Below are 18,128 nucleotides of genomic sequence, written 5' to 3'. Positions count from 1 at the left end.
ACTCTTCCTGGCTGTGACTTACCGTGGTCCTGATGGGACCGAAATCGGAGTTGGGGCTCAGGCCGCCTTGAGTCCAGTCAGCATCCCTGTGTGAATGAGGAAAAGATGTTTCTTCCCACAAGACACTTGACTTCCATCTGTTAGAAAATCGTCTTGGTAGACATCGTCTACCAAGAACCTAGCGCTGCCCCCACCTCGTGCAGTGCACACCTGGCACAATCCTGGGTTCAGGGTCGGCCCCTCCCATCTCGGGGCTGGCTGTAGTTCTGCTTCCCTGCGGCCGTGCTGCTCCCAGCCACTGGCATCTGTTCCCCGGCCCCGCCAGCAGTGACCCGTCCCTTTCCTGATCAATTACCGCGATTTGTTTCCTGCCTGCGGCTTCACACCCATCCACTCACTATTATTATTATTTGTTTTCTCTTTAAAATTGTTCTAACTCTTCCCTCGTGAGGAAGCCCAGTGGAATGGGATTTGGGGCCAGACAGTCCTTGAACCAAATAGAAGTCCCGTCACTTACTACTTTTACGACCTGGGACAACTGACTTTGCCTGTCTAATCCTTTTTTCTCATTGGCGAAATGGAATGAGATTACCCAACATGGGACGCACTTGTGAGGATAATACTAATTAACTAATACTAATAAAAGAAGCAAGCTCACTATCCATTAGTTCCTTTCCTTCTGCCTACCCTCCTTGAAGGCAGGTAGTGTGGTGCCCCCTTTATCCTCAGGGCTGGTACAATGCTGGGGTGGGTAAGGGACTCGTCAGGTTTGGTTGAATAAGTAAATGGAAGCCAAGAAGGAGAAAGAGGGGACGCACGCCCACACCGAGCCCTCCTGTAATCAAGTATTTACTGAGCACTGCTGTGCCCTAGTGACCGAGGTGCCAGGGAAACACACAGAGCTCCCCTCTACAAAGACTACTGCCATGTGTGTCCATCACACACTTCAGAGAAAGGGGGAACATCAAAGGCTTGGCGACAAGGGCTATGCACATTCAACACCATAATCTCCTCTGTGCTGAAACCTGGGAATCCAGAAATTAGTCTGTCTTGCTTGTTCCTTTCAAGGCTTCCTGGAGCATGTGACTCCACAAAGTTTTGAAGGATTTATAGGAGTTCACCACCCAGTTAATCAGCAAATACCTTTAGAAGCACCTGCTGTTTGCTGAGCCCTACTTGCTGGGTGATGACATCCAAAGTCATGAGCTCTGACTCCTGTCCTTCCTGGGGTAGATGACAGAAGCCCCTGGCAAAGGAACTGCTTGTACCAAATAACGTCAGCAAGAGGCGCTAGAAGGCACAGGCGGCATGGATGGTGATGGCTGGAGTAGACTGGGAGGGCTTCCCAGAGGAGGCGATGGGAGCAAAGGAATCCAGTACAAGGGTATCTTCTGGCTTGCTTGGGTGGAGTGGCGCCCATGGGGGACTCAGCGTGTGTCCCCATCCATAGTTCCCTCATGTGTCTCAACGGCTACAGAGGACAACTGCCAATCCTGCTGTCCCACCCACTTGGGAAAACCTAGAGGCTGGTTTGCAGGTGGGGGCTCAGCTGGCATTCCTAGGACGATGTTAGGGATGTCAGAAGTGGGTGACGTGTAAACATGAGCCTGGAGTTGGCGCTGAGACCCCAGCCATGCAGCAACGTGCCCTTGGGCACATCTTCAATCTCTTGGGCCCTCAACTTCCCCATCTGTACAATGGGAACAATGTAACAGAGCTCCTCATCTGTCCCGGTTTATTATTGTTGCACCACTGTAGGAATGAGCGAGTATGCAAATAATGTCACTGGGAGCTAAAATGAACCGCCTGCCTCCTCGAAGCCAGACTCTGAAAATACCCATCTTCTCATTTAATTTTCAAAATCTCCTCTGAAGCACGGGCTACTGTTGTTCCCTTTGCCTTCCTCGTGTCAGGCTCCCCAGGAACGAGGGTGGTGGCTGTTATCTTACTGGTTTCCCAGGCACCTCCCCATTCCCCAGAACGTGAGCATCTCCGGGGCGGACGGTTCTCTGTCTCGGTAGCTTCTGCGGCTGGTGCAGAGCCCGTGCTCTGAGTAGATGTGCAGTGATGCCCGAATTAGGTGCTGGATGTGCGGGTCGGCTCCCCAGGGCAGAGAGAAGGGTCTGCTTGGCTGAGAGGAATGGAGGTCTGCTATTTTCCTGCCATGGAGAGGAAAGTTCCAGAAGGCATTGATCTTGGACTCTCCCAATCTGAGCAGCATCGATTTATCAGAGGCGACGCTTTGAGTGTGTCTGTCCACGGAGCCATTGTGCTGAGTTCTGACCATGCCACTCACCAGCCCTGTCTCTTTGGCAAGTCACAAATCTTACTGAATTTGGGTTTCCTTCCAGGTGGACTGTGGACAAGGGCTTGGGTGGTTGGGAGCACAAGGAGGGCACTAAGGAGCCCACACAAGGAAGGGGAGCTGTGTGGTTGCCCCCTGCTCCCCCATATGCTGGAGCCTTGGGATGATTCCTCCTCTGGGAGACAGGGGCGGGGTCCCAGTCACTGATGGAGGCGCTCGGACCTGGGCCGGGCATCCCTGAGGATCAGCGGCCTCCTGCAGAGAGCGGCCAGGGTGGCTGTGGGAAGGCTGCCCTGAATCCTACCCGGACGCCGAAGGGCGGAGGGATGGGCACCGCGGAGAGACAGCCTCTGCCCATCACTGCGTCCGTCTGGTCTTGCTTTCATCTTTTTCCGGATGGGCTGTGGGTCTGTCTGGCCACCTTCGCTCTATGTGTGTGTGTTCTGCAAACTTCCTTGGAGTGCCCACGGAGGCCCTGACAGACTGAGGAATCGCAGCCGCCCTCAGGGAGAGCTAGAGGGGGTCGCACGTGCATCCCGGCTGGGGATCTTCGGAGGGGCCGCCGGGAGAGGTGATGCAGGAGAACCAGGTACGGGGCGTTTTGGAGAAGGGACCCACACCTGTGCTTTTCCTCACGGGGAGGGGGTGTTGATGGACACTTTAGATCAACTGGGGGACCTGAGACAAGAGGGTGCTGGTGCCCCCTTTGCAGCTGGCGGACTGAGAGGTGGCCCCTGGCGGGTCTTGCCCTCGGAACCCTGCCATGAAGGCGGGCTTTCATCCTGCATCTCTTCAGCCGCACAGACTGCTTTTCTGGAGAGTGGTGTTTTTGTGAATTGCCCCCAGACAGCAGAAAAGCCTTCCTTGAGCCATTCTCTGGGTTCCCTGTGACCCAGGTGGTACAGGAGGGAGAACTTCCCGTACCAGGTACGGGTGGTACCTGGCATCTCCCAGCTTCCCTTGCATGTAGGTAGGGTCGCGTGGCTGGCTGTATGGGGTTCTTGCAGCGGCTGTAAGAAATGCTACAGACTTAGTGGCTAAACGCAATAACCATTTTATTTTCCTGTCGTTCTGGAGGTCAGAATTCTGATACAGGTTTCACTGGGCTGAAATAAAGGTGGGAGCATGTTATGGTTTTTTTTTTTTTTTTTTTTCTGGAAGCCCCAGGGGAGAATCTGTTTTCTTGTCCCTTCCAGCTTCCACATTCCCTTCTTCCACACTCGAAGTCAGCATCTCTGACCCTTTCTCTACGGTCCCATTTCTCGGACAGCCACAAGAGCTTCTCCACTTTTAAAATTCACACAATTAGTGTGTGCTCTCCAGGATAATCTAGAGCACTCCTCTGCTCAGGGTCCCTAATCTAACTCACAGCCACAGCATCCCTTTTGCCATGAGGGCTAGCCTATCACAGGTTTTTGGGGAAAGACACAGACTTGCACGGAGGATTGTCCTCCTGCCCTTTGCCCGAGGACAATGGATCTCAGGTCAAGTGCAGTGTACTTCTCCTTCTCGTCCCTCAACTGCAGCCACGTGCCCTCTATGTTGCTGTCACCCTCCAAAATCGGCACCCTCAGCATTTGGGGGACTTTGTCCTAGCACTGAGCTTATGGTTACCTATCCTAATGTAGATCCAAGCTAGAGACTCAGATGAGTTCTGGGAATATAGAGAAGTGGACTATGTCCTGCTCCCTTGGATATGTGCAGAGGAACAGTGCCTGCTCTCCAGACAGTGACTTCCCAAGTCCCAAGTGCTCCAACAGGGAGACTCAGCTGGGCTTGGCCATGACGGCGGAGGAAAGGGGCTGCCTAGGGGACGACGTTTCCTGCAAAAGTTAGCCAGCCAGACAGGGACGGGAGAGCCGTGAGTGCCCAGGTCCTCTGTGCTGGAGCTGGCCCATGTCTCAAGCCAGAGATGCAAAGATTCCAGCGCTCTGTCTCCTGGGTGCCTTTGACTTTGCCTTCAGGCCTCTTTTCCTGGTGCCCACAGGCAGAGTTGATCTGGCACAGAGACTGGACTTGCCTCAGGCCGGCAGGCACAGGTTAATTTCCAGGACCGCAGTAAAGTGTACATCCAGGGGAGAAAATTGGAAGGGGTCCCAGGCTAAGCACGGAGCCTCCTCAGGGGCTCTGGCTTCTGGCTCCAGGGTCTTGAGGCGGGGTAAGCCTTCTAACGCATGAGCGTGGGACTCCCTTGCATCACGTATTTGGTTAGTGACCCTCTGGTATTTGCTTGCACACTGCCAGTGATGGGGAGCTCTCCCTTCTGCTCACAGATCTATTTCATGCAGCTCTAACGTGTTACCAAAGGGGAGAGGGTGGGGGCTGAGAAGTCACAAGAGGCCAAGACCCCAGATCAAGGTCAGCCCAAGCAGGGCCCAGAGAGAGCGACCGGCATCCTCTGTCTGTAAGGCTAGGATCAGAGCAGCCTCTGGGACCCCGAGTGTGTCAGGCAGCGGGCGGCTTACCACAGAAGAGCTGGTGTCCGGAGGGTCTGCGAGGCGCTGTCCGGCTTAGGCACTCAAGCTCAGGACTCACAGCATGGTTGCCGGCACTCAGCTGAGGTCAGTGAAAACGTGTCTGCAGAAGCCCAGCGCCTGAAGCTCCTGCTTCTCTCACCTTCCAGATCCTGCACCAGTGTCTCCCGCTGCGAGGACCTGCCGCAGAACTCGGCTGGGAAATGCAGCTTCCGGTCCGCAGCCTCTGCAGTGCAGCAGGTGGCATGGAAGGGGGGGGGTGAGGGGTGGAGGGGTGGAGAATGGGGGATGGTTGGACACAGGGATGGGGTGGGGGATGGGGATGGGGACAGAGGGGTCGAGGGCTAGCGGGGGGCAGGAGTCTGTCTAGTACACGTTGCCTCCTCCAGACTCTGTGCCGACAACTTTCTAAGCACTCTCCTACAAGGAAGAGTCCAACACAAACACGCTGGCTTAGAAACGACCACACTGGTGAGTTTTAGGCTGCTCATGCCTAAAAATGAGGTGACCCCAGATATAAGGGCATCTCTCTCTTTTTTAAGATTTTATTTATTTGGCAGAGAAAGACAGAGCGAGAGAGGAACACAAGCAGGGGCAGTGGGAGATGGAGAAGCAGACTTCCCGCTGAGCAGGGAGCCCGATGCGGGGCTCGATCCCAGGATCCTGGGATCATGACCTGAGCCAAAGGCAGTCGCTTAATGACTGAGATCTCCAGGCACCCCAGCTGTCTCTTATTTTCTCAATGAAAATATCCCCCCAAAGTATTTCAACTATTGGAATATGAACTCGGGATACTTGATTTATTAATCTACTAACATGTACTGAAGATCAAATAACAATTAAAAGTAGTAATTAGACCCATTTCTTTATGCTGTCCTGCATTTCTTGGTAGTTTGCATAATATCTACACATGAGACTTACTTAGTACTTGAAGCTTACATCCCTCCTTCGACGTGGGCAGGCACGGCAGGCCTGGCCACCTATGTCACTTGGGATGCGGCACCCTTTCCATCTGTGCTCCCCTGGAAGCTGTATTCCAAGCCACAACTGTTCGTTCCCGTAATACTGTAGCCTCGTAAAAATGATCCTTTGGGATCTGTGCTGTGTTTCTGACATGGTCTTCTTTAGAATGACACTCGGCACTTCCCCTTGTGAGCTCATGCTGGTAGAAAAGATGATAAAGTCCCTGTATCTTTCCTTTGCCTTGTTCACAGGTGACCTCTAAGTACCCCAACGAAGCTAGCCTCGCTTGAGGTCGTCCACTCTACCGCATCTGTCCCAGACACAACTTTCCCTTGTCCTGGGGCTTGTGCAGAGCAGAGGGGCCATGAACACACAGCTCTTTTGTGTGTTTGCACAATGCTTTAAAGAAGTTCTTTCACGGGTCTCGTTCATTCATTCACACTCATTCATTGACTCTTTCATGTCCTTTCTGCTCTAAAACCATCAAGCAGATTCCCGCCGCCCTAGGAGTATAATCCAAGCCCCCTCCACGGCCGAGGCACTCTGCGTCCCCTGCGCCGGTCTCGGCTCTTTCTCTCCTTCCCTCTGTGTCCCAGCGCCCCACCTGCCCTCGCTCTCTGCCTCACCCGCCTGGAATGCGGACACCTGCTCTTCCCTGTACCTGCAGTGCTGGTCCCCCAGTCCTGAGCCTGGCGGATTCCTGTCTTCCTTTAGGTTTATGGCCAGCGGGGCTGACCCTGTTCAACCAGCCCTCTCTGTTGAGTCTTCCCATTTTTTTTTTTTTTTTCGTGGCATTTCATGCTTTCTGGTCACATCTGGTTCAGTGGCCTACTGGCTGCCTTACGGCCTGGGTCATCTCGGTAACCTGAGCTCTACTCCCTGGGAGCCCCTGAGGACACGAGTGGGCTGTCTTTGGGACACCAGGTCCCAGCAGAGCCCCTCACCTGGCATGTTGGGCTGAATTTATACCAGAGGAAAGGGAAGCTCAGAGAGCTCGCGCTACATACCCAAGACGACGCAGAGGGAAGCAGTGGAGCTGAGAGGGAGCTGCCGTGTCTCCACAGCCTGCCCCTGAGAACGTGCGACGCTGTCGTCCGCGCTCCCCAGGGCCCCGCACGCGTGGACGCGCTTTACATCAGAAAAAGTGACTTACATTAGGAAAATTGAAGTTTTAAGAGTCTAATCTTTTCCCATCCCCCACCAAAGATATGAGCTCGGGGAAATCTGCCCGGGGCCTTGAGTCACCTGATGGAGCTGGGTGATGTGACAGCACTGGTTCCCGTGTCAAGGGGAGAGGCGTCACAGTCACGGGCGCCCGGAGAATCCCTCTCAGCCCGGGAAGGTTGGGAGCTGATTCAGTCACGAGCTGCACCTTTTTAAAATGAAATATTTAAACCAGGGGAACCTCATGTGGGTGATGTATTAAGCTCTCCTGGGACATAAATCACTCAATTTCCAAGCATCCTTTAACAAAGTCAATGATCTTATGCAAACTTAGCGGAGACGAGGATCCCTTCTCCTTGGAATTACCCATTTCTTCCCCATCCTTTGGCTAAGACAAAGACCTCTCTACAGAAGCACGTGATTCAAAAGCCCTCAGTGGGGTTCTATAGATTGGATGGGAAAAAAAAAAAAAAAAAGATCGCAAATGAAAACGCACACCTTATTGATGTTACTGGAGTCGCACTCTGGCCGGGCCGTAGCAGGAAGCGTCTTCTGTATTCCTGAAATCACCTCTATTAGATTATGTAGATATGATCTATGAAAATACTTTCAAACTTAATCTGCCGAGACTTCCGAGAGTGTATAGCAAATGCTTAGATTTGCATTAGATTCTTGACTTTGAAATCCATTACCGTAAGTTTCTTGCTGACTTTCAGGGGCAACCTTTACCACAGGGGGAGGCGGGAGGGGCCGCGCTCGTGTTTGGAGGCGGACGGGCCGCTGGATGGTGTCTGCAGCCCGTTTAAATCTCTCCTGAAGGTCAATCCCACCTCTCTCATTAGAGAATTAGCTCCGGCCCAGTGAAGTGAGCCTGCGTCCTAACTGACTCTAGCCCAGTGTGTGTCTGGGATCATTTCGGCAGTTTTCAGAATTTTAAAAATTATTATTGTTTTTGTTTTGCTTTGTTTGCTAGAAAAATTGAAATGTGTTAGCATTTGCTTTTTTTTTTTTTTTAAAACTACTCCCTCCCTCTGCAAACTCTGGCACATGTATATTTTTCAAAAGTCATGTGTTGAGTAAATAGTCAAGAAAAGGGATGTCTGATGTCTGATGGATTTTTAAAGACATAGGACTGACTTCCACCCTCCCTCCCTCCTTCCTCTCTTTCTTCCTTCCCCTCTCTAGCCCTCTCTCTCCCTCTCCCTTCCTCCTTCCTTCCTTCCTCCTTTCCTTCCTTCATCTCTCTTTTTCTTTCTCCCCCCCCCTTTCTCTCCTTCTCCCTCCTTCCTTCCTATCAGCTATCTATTCATTGGGAGGTGGTGCACAAACGTACTGTTTATATTTTACTTTGCCTCATTCAATTATTATACACTTTAACCCAGATGGATTCTATATGAGGGTCAGCAAACTGTGTGAAAGGCGAGATAATAAATATTTTAGGCTCTGCGGGCTGTTTGGTCTTTGTCGCAACTATTAAGCTCTGCCGTTTTAGCACGAAAGCTATGGCACACAGGACGTGAATGAAGGGGCGGGGCTGTGTTCCCATTAATCGTTATTTACGACACGGAAATGTGAATTTCATCTCATTTTCAATTGTCATGAAATATTATTTCTTTGTTTGTTTTTTCAACCTCTTGAACATGTCCATGTCCTTCTTAGCTCTCAGTCACACAGGGACAGGCTGGGGGGGGGCGCGGGTCGTGAGGCTGGCCCTTGCTCTGTGCAGCAGCTGACGATAGTGCCTTTCTTTAAAAATGTGAGGTTCGTAGGGAGCTGTCCAGGAATTCTGTTTTAAAATGAAAATAGAGGAAAATGTTTGCAAGTGAAGACTGGAAGTTAGTGCACTGTTCTGACTCAGCTATGAATCATCCATCAGTCCTGGTACACTTCTGAGCACCTTCTCCGTGGCTAGTGCTGTGCTTGGGGAGGATCGTGGTGCCACGGAATTACCTGGGGTCCTAACAAGTGTCAAGGGCAGGGGTGGGGCCAGCAGACTGAGTTTCGTCATTCTGAATTCCTTTTGTAAGCAATGTTAAAATGATGTAAAGTGTCTTTTGTTTTGTTTTGTTTTTTGTTAATTTAACCATCTGTCACTTTCCGTAGCCTGGCCACTAGAAGGAAAGTGGAAACTGCTCCTGAGAAGTGGATACATCTGGAAGTTTTAGTCTGGGGCATGGACTTGGCCATTCTCAATTCAGCCTGGTCAGTGGTGACCTCGAGGGTCTTTGGACTCAACTCCCTCCTGAAAAATGGCCTGGCTGACAAGGCAGCGTGAGTTCATTTAGGTGGACATCGGTCAGCGACCCCCCAAAAAGAAAGTGCTGGTCATCACACCAGTAACTGTCCTTACTCAAAAGAGGTTATGCCTGGAAATGAACCCTAGAATGAAACCCCACGGAGATGCCCTGACATCAAATTTCAAAGACTTTACGACCTGGGACCTCATTTGGACTGCTTCTCTGTGACTTTCAGACAACTCAGCATGCCAAGTCCTAGTTATATTTCCTACCTAGGGAAGCGTAGTCAAAACTTATATACAAATATACTCAATGCAATAGTACTTCCAACATGAAATTTGTGAAAGCTACATAAATTTCGAATAATGGCCAAATATGGCAAATTATGATATAATCACATTTTGTGGCCTACTAACATTCTTTTAAATAGAAAGACTTTTATAAAAACGTGCTTATTATAAGACTAGGACTCCAAGAAAAACTATGGAACTGTTCTAACAACAGAGACGTGCGAAGCACAGGAGGAAGTCCCTGGGAGCGTGAGCGGTGACTCCCTCTGACAGGGGAGACCAGGGACTATGCATGGAGCTGTGACCCTTTGGAAAAATGAAATGTTCGAACAAAACCTTCCACTGTGCCCATGTTTTCCTCCAAGAAGTGTTTTCTGGTGAGTCTAACACGGTGCCTGACTGGAACACAGAAGGCAGTCAGCATAAGCCAGGGAATAAATGAATGAATCCACAAGCCAAGTCCAGTTCAATGGGCCTTGAAGAATGCCATCGTGACAGCCTAGTGGTTGGACTGTCCAACCCTGCAGCTGACATGTCATTACTGGTGTCTTTGGAAATTGAAGGAACTTCCTTAAGGTTCAACATTCAAGCACATGAATAAATGGGAGTAGTTCTTTTTTTTTTAAATAAAGATTTTATTTATTTATTTGACAGAGAGAGAGATCACAAGTAGGCAGAGAGGCAGGCAAAGAGAGAGGGGGAAGCAGGCTCCCTGATGGGCAGAGAGTCCAAAGTGGGGCTCGATCCCAGGACCCTGAGAAAATGACCTGAGCCGACGGCAGAGGCTTAACACACTGAGCCACCCAGGTGCCCCAATGAGAGTAGTTCTTTTTTTTTTTTTTTTAAAGATTTTATTTTTATTTATTTGACAGAGAGAGATCACAAGCAGGCAGAGAGGCAGGCAGAGAGAGAGGAGGAAGCAGGCTCCCCGCTGAGCAGAGAGCCCGATGCGGGCCTCGATCCCAGGACCCTGAGATCATGACCCGAGCCGAAGGCAGCGGCTTGACCCACTGAGCCACCCACGGGATAGCACCTCCTTCCCAGGTGTGTGAGGAGGAAAGGACCTGGTGCGGCTGATGTACCTGGGCCCACGTCCACACTTCATGAGCTCCTAGCGAATACCGCCGTTAATCAATATATTATTAGGAGAGATGGCTGCCCACTTACAAATTAGACAATGCAGCTGAGCAAAATAACTTCTTCATGATCATGTTGTTTAATTGCTCAAATTTTACACATTAGTGTAATGGATTCTTTGGTGTATCCATTAAATATTGATTTTTATTTTATATTTTATATATACATATAATATTTTCTTATTTTATTTATGTTTTTGCTTTTTAAAAATTAAAAAAATTTTTTTCTTTAAATTCTAGTTAGATCACATATAGTGTAATATTGGTTGCAGGAGTAGAACTTTAAATTATGATTTTTAAAATTCACAGTGCCTCCATGGCTTCTGCTTACAATGAAAAACTCTATAATGCAAATTGATCTTTATTTGGTCTCTGTCTGAGCTTCAAATGATGTGCGTGTGTGTGTGTGCGTGTGCGCACACATGTGTGTATTTGCGTGTGTGTGTGTGGCATTTTCTTTATGGTCTAAGACTTTCTTTTATGTCTAACCTGGGTCAGTTTTTGAGGCAGGGAAACAGTATTTGAAATCCTATTAGTGAAGGAGTTGGATGCTTTTGGAAACATCAGCCATGTGCATAGCAATTGCTGCATCTGTTACATATTTTATCATTAATTTCTGGCGACTCATCAACACTAACGCCCTCCTCAGACACCTTCCAGCAGAGTGCCCGAAGCAGACGTCATGGACACCACCAGATCCCGTCCATCCCCACTGACCAGCCTCATGGCCTTAAGCCACTGCAGGCCAATGCAACCAGAAGGCCATGTCAAGGATTTTTGAGAAACAAACTTCTTTATTTTTTAAGAGAGAGCAAAGGAGAACTAGTTCCTCTTTTCCCTCTGACCATGAATGAGCTGGCGTGCCATGCCATCCCCATGATGACCAGTAGCTATCTGGCCTTGAGGAATGCTGAAACACATGGAGAAAGGCAGAGTCCATGGGACAGATGAGAAAGAGTTGGGAGCCAGTGACCAACAGCGTTGCTTCCTGGTTAAGGAAATACAGACCTATTTCTGTTCCTTGCAGCCCAAAACACCCTCTTTGATTCACTCAACCTTGGCAAACCACCTGGAAACACGAGCCCAATGTGCCCACATCATAGGCTTTTTGGGTGCAAGTCCCAGTATGGATAAAAGAGCTTGGGTGCCTTCTCCTGCCCAACAGTCCCTCAAGAGTGAACAGTGTGAAAAAAAAAAAAAAGAGTGAACAGTGTGTTTGGTTTTCAACAGATAGAACAATTCCTTATAAAATGGTCTGTGGATGGGTGTCCGGGCTCACGGCAAATAGCCTGCGTCCTGGATGGCATGTTGCTATTTTTATTCATGCAGATGAAACATGATTGGTTGTCTCATTATACAATTATGGTTATCATTTTATTTGGATTCCCTTGATTGGCACTGAACTAGACTTAAATTCGATGGCAGCCATATAAAATATTCAAATAGGATTAAGTTGTTTTAAAATATAGTGTTAAAATGTCTCTGGTATTTACTGACCCTGGCCCTGAGTGTATGCATATTGAAGAATCATTTTTTTTCATGGAGAAAGAGAGACAGAGAGTCAGAGGGAGCAGGGGAGGTGGGGAGAGGGAGGACCAGTACTCAAGGGTATCCCAGGAAAAGAGAGTCCTCCTCCAGCCTCTGGCTACAAGTTTCTAAGATTCAGATCAATTTGAACATCTCAATGATGTCCCATGTGATGACTCAGGAAGTTCTCTACAGAGGAGCAACCTTTGAAAGGATCAGAAGTTCACTTACCTTGAGTCTTCAAGTCTGGTTTCTAAGATTTCTGATATCCTGTAGGTTGGAAGCAGACTTGTATCAGATGGTTTCTGTTTCGAGAGAGTCAGGACAAGAGGCTGAGCTGCACCAGAATGTGGCATGTCTGACATTCAACCTCGAATGTTTCTTCAGCACGAGGAACTGAGCCTGTCCTTTGTAGGTAGAGTCCTTGTGGGAATGTGCCTCTCACAGCCCTTGTCTTGGCAAATTCAAGGCTCTACTGTCCTGATCATGACCTGTCTTTCCAGTGAACCTTGCCCCCATCAGGATGGTCCTGCCCCATCTCTGTCCTGTCTCCTCAGCCCAGGTCAAGCTCATTCTCCTGACTACCCAAACCTCACCTATTCAAAAAGGTACTCACAAGGTGCCATGGGAGACATACTGTCCTCTGTATGAAAGGGACTCTCATGGGTTTATCTTTATTCCACTGGGATATTCTTCTTTTAGTTCCCCTGGTATTAATACAAAACATGGTGGTCAGAGAGGGCAGACAGCATGTCCAAGATCGACATCAAGGAACAGACTTGGGGTTGGATTCTAGCTTGACCATATCTGTCTGGTATGACCCTGGGTGGGTCACTGTCCTAGACTTCTGCCGGTACATCCTTACTGAAACCATCCTCCTTCTCCTGGGCATGGTCCTCCCACCCCAGCAATATGGTTACCTATTTTTGCCCTGTGGGCAGCCCTAGGGCCCAAGTCCCACCCCCCAACCCCTGCCCATAGATAGAATCTATTTCAATCTGAATCCACATGAAAAGAATCACAATAGAAGATATTAGCAATCTGAACAAATGAAGTAATGAAAATGACTCTAATCTTGAGCTTGCATCTCTTGGAAAACATGGGAAATGACCCAATTCCATCCCCCCAGTGGCTCTCATGGTCCATGTTCTCTCTTCCCCAAGTTTCTGCAGAGCCTGTGTTTTGTAAAGTCAGCTCCATGAGAGAGGACATGGACATTCTGGAGCCTTGCTTTGGCTGCTCCCACTCTCTTCCCCTCTACTCTCTCCATTCATCCTTTCTTCGAAGGGTTCCTCCTTGTAAAGCCCTCTCCTGAGGTATCCCCTAGGTTTCTCAGTGTCTCTGGGCCTTACTTCCTCCCTGATTATTCGCCACCAAATCCAGAGCCCATCCAATGGAAGCAGACCTTGCCTTGCACTCCCTGCACTCCTGTGAATTGCTCTGTGGCCGTAAGCCTCATCTCGCTGTGGCAAACATGGCAGACCAAGTCCTGAACTACCGTAGGCTGTGGATGCTCAGGGGTCATTTGGGTCTGGAATGCGAAGAGGCCTCAGCAGGTATGAGGTGCAGAGCTGGTTGAACTTGCCTCCATGCCGGAAGGATGGGACAACTATCTTCATGGCAGGAGCCCTGAGGTCACATGCAGACACCTTTTACCTGTGTGCAATCCCATACCACAATTGATCCTTACTTTTTCATGTGTTAGAAGTGGCAAGAGAGGAAACCGATGGTTTCAGAAACATCACTTACTGAGCACGGACCTCACAGCTTTTCACACTTCTGCCCAGCATCTGGTTCAGAGAACACACTTCCAAAATACTCCTTGAATATCCGAGTGGATGCTTAATTCAGCTCCTGAAAAATATACATCATCTTCATGGCCATAATCATAAGACATGATTCCTACATCTGATAAACCAAAAGGGAAAGCCAGGTTATCTGTCACCCTTCTCTCCATCTGGCGATTACCAAGCTGGTTCACTTTCCCCTCCCTGGGATATGACAGCAGTAATCCATTCCCTGTCGGACCAGATCACTAAGAAATGCCATTCATAATCGTCCCCTCTATTGATTCTGGTCCGTGGGTATTGGCAGCTTAAAAAGATTATGTTTTAATTGGGGACCAGATAGATGGCGTTTTAAGGTTTTGAGTTTCACTCCATGCTGTGCAATGGATTATTTGAGAGGTCGCTCAACACCAGGAGGACAAAGATTAATGTGTTGTCCTTTTCTTTGGGTGACCCTGGGTGCAAATGTAGCTGAGGCTAAAGTGACTGAAAATCTTTTGCTATCACAGGGCTGAAAAGGTTGACTGTGAATTCATTAATGTTATCTTTGTTTAGGGTATAAAATCCACACATTAAACGATTTAAGTGGCACACACATTTTTTCCCCCAGGCTATGCCAAGCCTCAAGCACTTTGAGAAAAATTGGGGGTCTCCAGGCTGGGCTGGGGTGCCCCTACCTAGGAAGCATCAACATGGCCTCTCTGTCTATGGTTTGCAGCAGGAGGAAAGTGATAATAGATGCAAGCTGGAGACAAGATGGTTGGGAGGGTTAGGGAGTGTCTCTGCCCGGGGTTTCATAAAGCAGGAGCTCAAGAATGCAAACATCCCAGCCACTGGCTGTGGAGTGTTGATGAGGGGCCCAGCCCCAGCCCGGGTACTTGTGTACATTATTTCACATAATTGGTGTCGCAAGTGGCAACCTGTGTTGTCCTTGTGCTAGAAAGGAGAGAATTGAAGCCAGAGAGACTAAGCCTCTCGCTCAAGGTGATGCAGGCGGTGGTGGTGGAGTTTCCACCAAGGCTGGTCTTTCCCGGAAGCCTTGGGTTTGTCCTCATCTGCTCCGAAGCCCTGTGAGCGCCACCATCATGGTTTACACTGGCGTGGATGTTGGGGTAGGCATTGTCATCAGCCCCTGACTTAGTTTCCAGAACTGCCATGGTCAAGTGCTACCAACTGTGTGCCTTAACCAACAGACACTTACTGGCTCACAGTTATGAGACCACAAGTCTAAGATCAAAGGGGAGAGGGCTGGTTCCCTCCAACGGCTGTGTGGGAGAACGTGGGCCAGGTCTCTCCCCTGGTTTCCGGTGGTGTGCTGGTCATCATGGCGGTCCAGCCACCATGGTGGTCCTTGGCCTGTAGCTGGGTCATCCTAATCTCCACCTTCATCTTCCCATGGCATTCTCTTGGTGTGTGCATATCTTTGTTCCAATTTCCCCTTTCTTTAAGGAAGTCAGCCACACTGGATTGGGGTCCACCCTAATGATTGCATAGAAACTTGATGATTCGCAAAGACCCTATTCCTAAGTAAGGCCACACTCTGAGATACCAGGTGTTGGGACTTCAACATGACTTTTTGTGAGGGGCACATTTCAACCCCTAAAAATCATTGTCATTGCTGTTCAGTTAATAAAAAGTAAATCTGGTAAATCATTACATTTGTCTTCATCTACTCTGGCTGCTGTAACAAAATACCACAGACTTGGGGGTTCAAGCAGCAGGCATTTATTTCTCACACTTCTGGAGGCTAGAAGTCCATGATCAAGGATCTGGTTGATTTAGTTCATGGTGAGGGCCCTTTCTTGGCTTATAGATGTCTGCCTTCTCACTGTACACTTATATGTGGAGCTCCCTCTTCCTCTTCTTATAAGGACACTAATCCCATCACAAGGGTGTCATGCTCGGGACCTCATCTAAATATAATTACCTCTCAAAGGTCCCACTTTCAAATATCACATTAGAGATAAAGGCTTCAACCCATAAATTTTGGGGGTATACAAATATTCCGTCCATAGCAATCTCCTCTAAAGATTTACCTTTACCTTCCTAGAGAACCAGTTATACCAGTGTGATGAGATCAATTATTTGGCATGGAGTGTCCAAAAAACCAGGTAACTTTCCACCTAAGTTGATCACTTTTTAACCGACAGGCCTGACGCAGAATCACAGTCAGGGATGGTCCCCTCTTTGGCTGGCGCTTGGCTTCTCCCAAACTCTGTGGACATCTCTGAAGAACGGAGTCATCAATTTCCCACAATGTCATATGATGCTGAATAAAGAGTAAGCGCTCTAGGACCCTCCCAAAGGTCCAACATCAAGGGTACACACTGAGAATTTGTGGGTGACCTCAGTTTACAAAGCCATTCCCCTGACCTGCAACCGCTGCCATTCTATTTCTTTTCCCAAAGAGTTTTGCAAGACCTAGAGATGCACCAGCCTGGTTTACGTTTCTTGGTTCCCTGGGCTTTCTTGATATCCACTGAACCCTGCAAGATCTGGGAGGGTTTTCTCTGAATTCTCTCTTCACTCAGCACAGGCTGCTATGCCCTCATACAGCCTCTGACCGCTCCAACTTCCTGCTTACCATGGAACCTCACTGAACTCAAGATTGTCCTTGAGGCATGCAAGGTCATCAGGACCTCTCTGATGGCATCTGAGGAAGCCCGATTCGGTTATTTTTGGCAGATGGTCACTATCTTGTTTTGCTCTCCTGCCTCTCTCCACTGTACCCTCAGGGTCCTCTAAGACCCTCTTAGACCCCTCTCTATTCACCCCTTGGGGCAATCCAAGTACCACAGCATGCTACTTGAATACATTCATAGGAATATACTTTTGCATCTTCTGAAACATTCCATTGCAGTGATGGCTGCTTTGCCACTGTTAAATTTCTGTGGTGGATATAAGACCCACATAAAAATCAACAGAGAAGAAGGGGTGATAGAAGTTATTTTCCATAATGCAAACCTTGTGCTTCAGAAAACAGCTAAGCATAACAAGTTTTTTATTCATGATTATCTGTAGTCATGGTTTGTTTCTACCCTCACAGAGTTTATATGACATTTATATAATGTGCATAATATAATTATATATTTACATGAATTTCTCTTGTTTGTATTCATATATTTATGGTGAGCATTGCAATATGCATCCGATTAATTTAAAAATAACATTCATGGAAATCCTTTTGTGACGGGAGCTTTGTTAGACATTCAATGTTGGATTATTCCTGCCCTTTTTCCTGACTTCTAAGGGGCTGATAAGCTCCATTCATTTGGGGACTTGGAACCAAAAGGTTGCTTAGAGGCTCCTCAGTGCAGACTTTCATTCTGCAGACAGAGAAAGAACAAAAGTGGTTTGAATCATGGTCTGTTGGGAATCAGGCTTCATGGTCTCTAGTTCAGCCTTGATACCCACGTGTGCTCCTCCATGCCCAGCATTCGTGGGCAAGTGCATGTGCTAACAGCAGTCCTGATCCTCATGTCTGTCAAGGTGCCTCATTTCCCTTCGTGTTGCAGCATCAACTTTATGCTACGGACATCTTTCCAATCTAACCCATTGTTGGAGTCCAACTAGATCACCCTCATTGAAAGGAATTTATTAAGAGACCATTAACTGAGCTCTGAATCCTTCTACATTAGGAACCTTAGCACATTCCCTACCCACCCTCCTGCCCCAACTGCCAACTCCAGCTCTTATGTCAATCATTCAGATCTCTTGGTATTTTTGGAAGTTTCAGCTGCTAGGTATCCCTCTGGCATCATTCCTTTTTCTTTTTTTCTTTCTTTTTTAAATTATTGTTGTTTGTCAAGAATTTTGAAAAAGAAATGTGAAACTATTAAATACATCTAAAAGTGATGACACTGTTACAATCCCGCTATCACCATGTGGTGGTTTCCCATTGGTTCTTGCCTCTCCAGACGTATGTGTGTTTTCATTGCCTACGCCATCTTGAATTCTGTTATTTGCATGTAACCGTCTCCACTTTTCCATTTCTACATGTTTGTTTTTAATTATGGTAAAATGCATTCAACATAAAATTAATCATCTTCACCATTTTTGGGCGCCTGGGTGGCTCAGTGGGTTAAGCCGCTGCCTTCGGCTCGGGTCATGATCTCAGGGTCCTGGGATCGAGGTCCGCATCGGGCTCTCTGCTCAGCAGGGAGCCTGCTTCCTCCTCTCTCTCTGCCTGCCTCTCTGCCTGCTTGTGATCTCGCTCTGTCAAATAAATAAATAAAATCTTTAAAA

This window comes from Neovison vison, chromosome 13 (assembly GCF_020171115.1).
Source record: "Neovison vison isolate M4711 chromosome 13, ASM_NN_V1, whole genome shotgun sequence".
Lineage (NCBI taxonomy): Eukaryota > Metazoa > Chordata > Mammalia > Carnivora > Mustelidae > Neogale > Neogale vison.
This window is presented reverse-complemented; position numbering follows the sequence as displayed.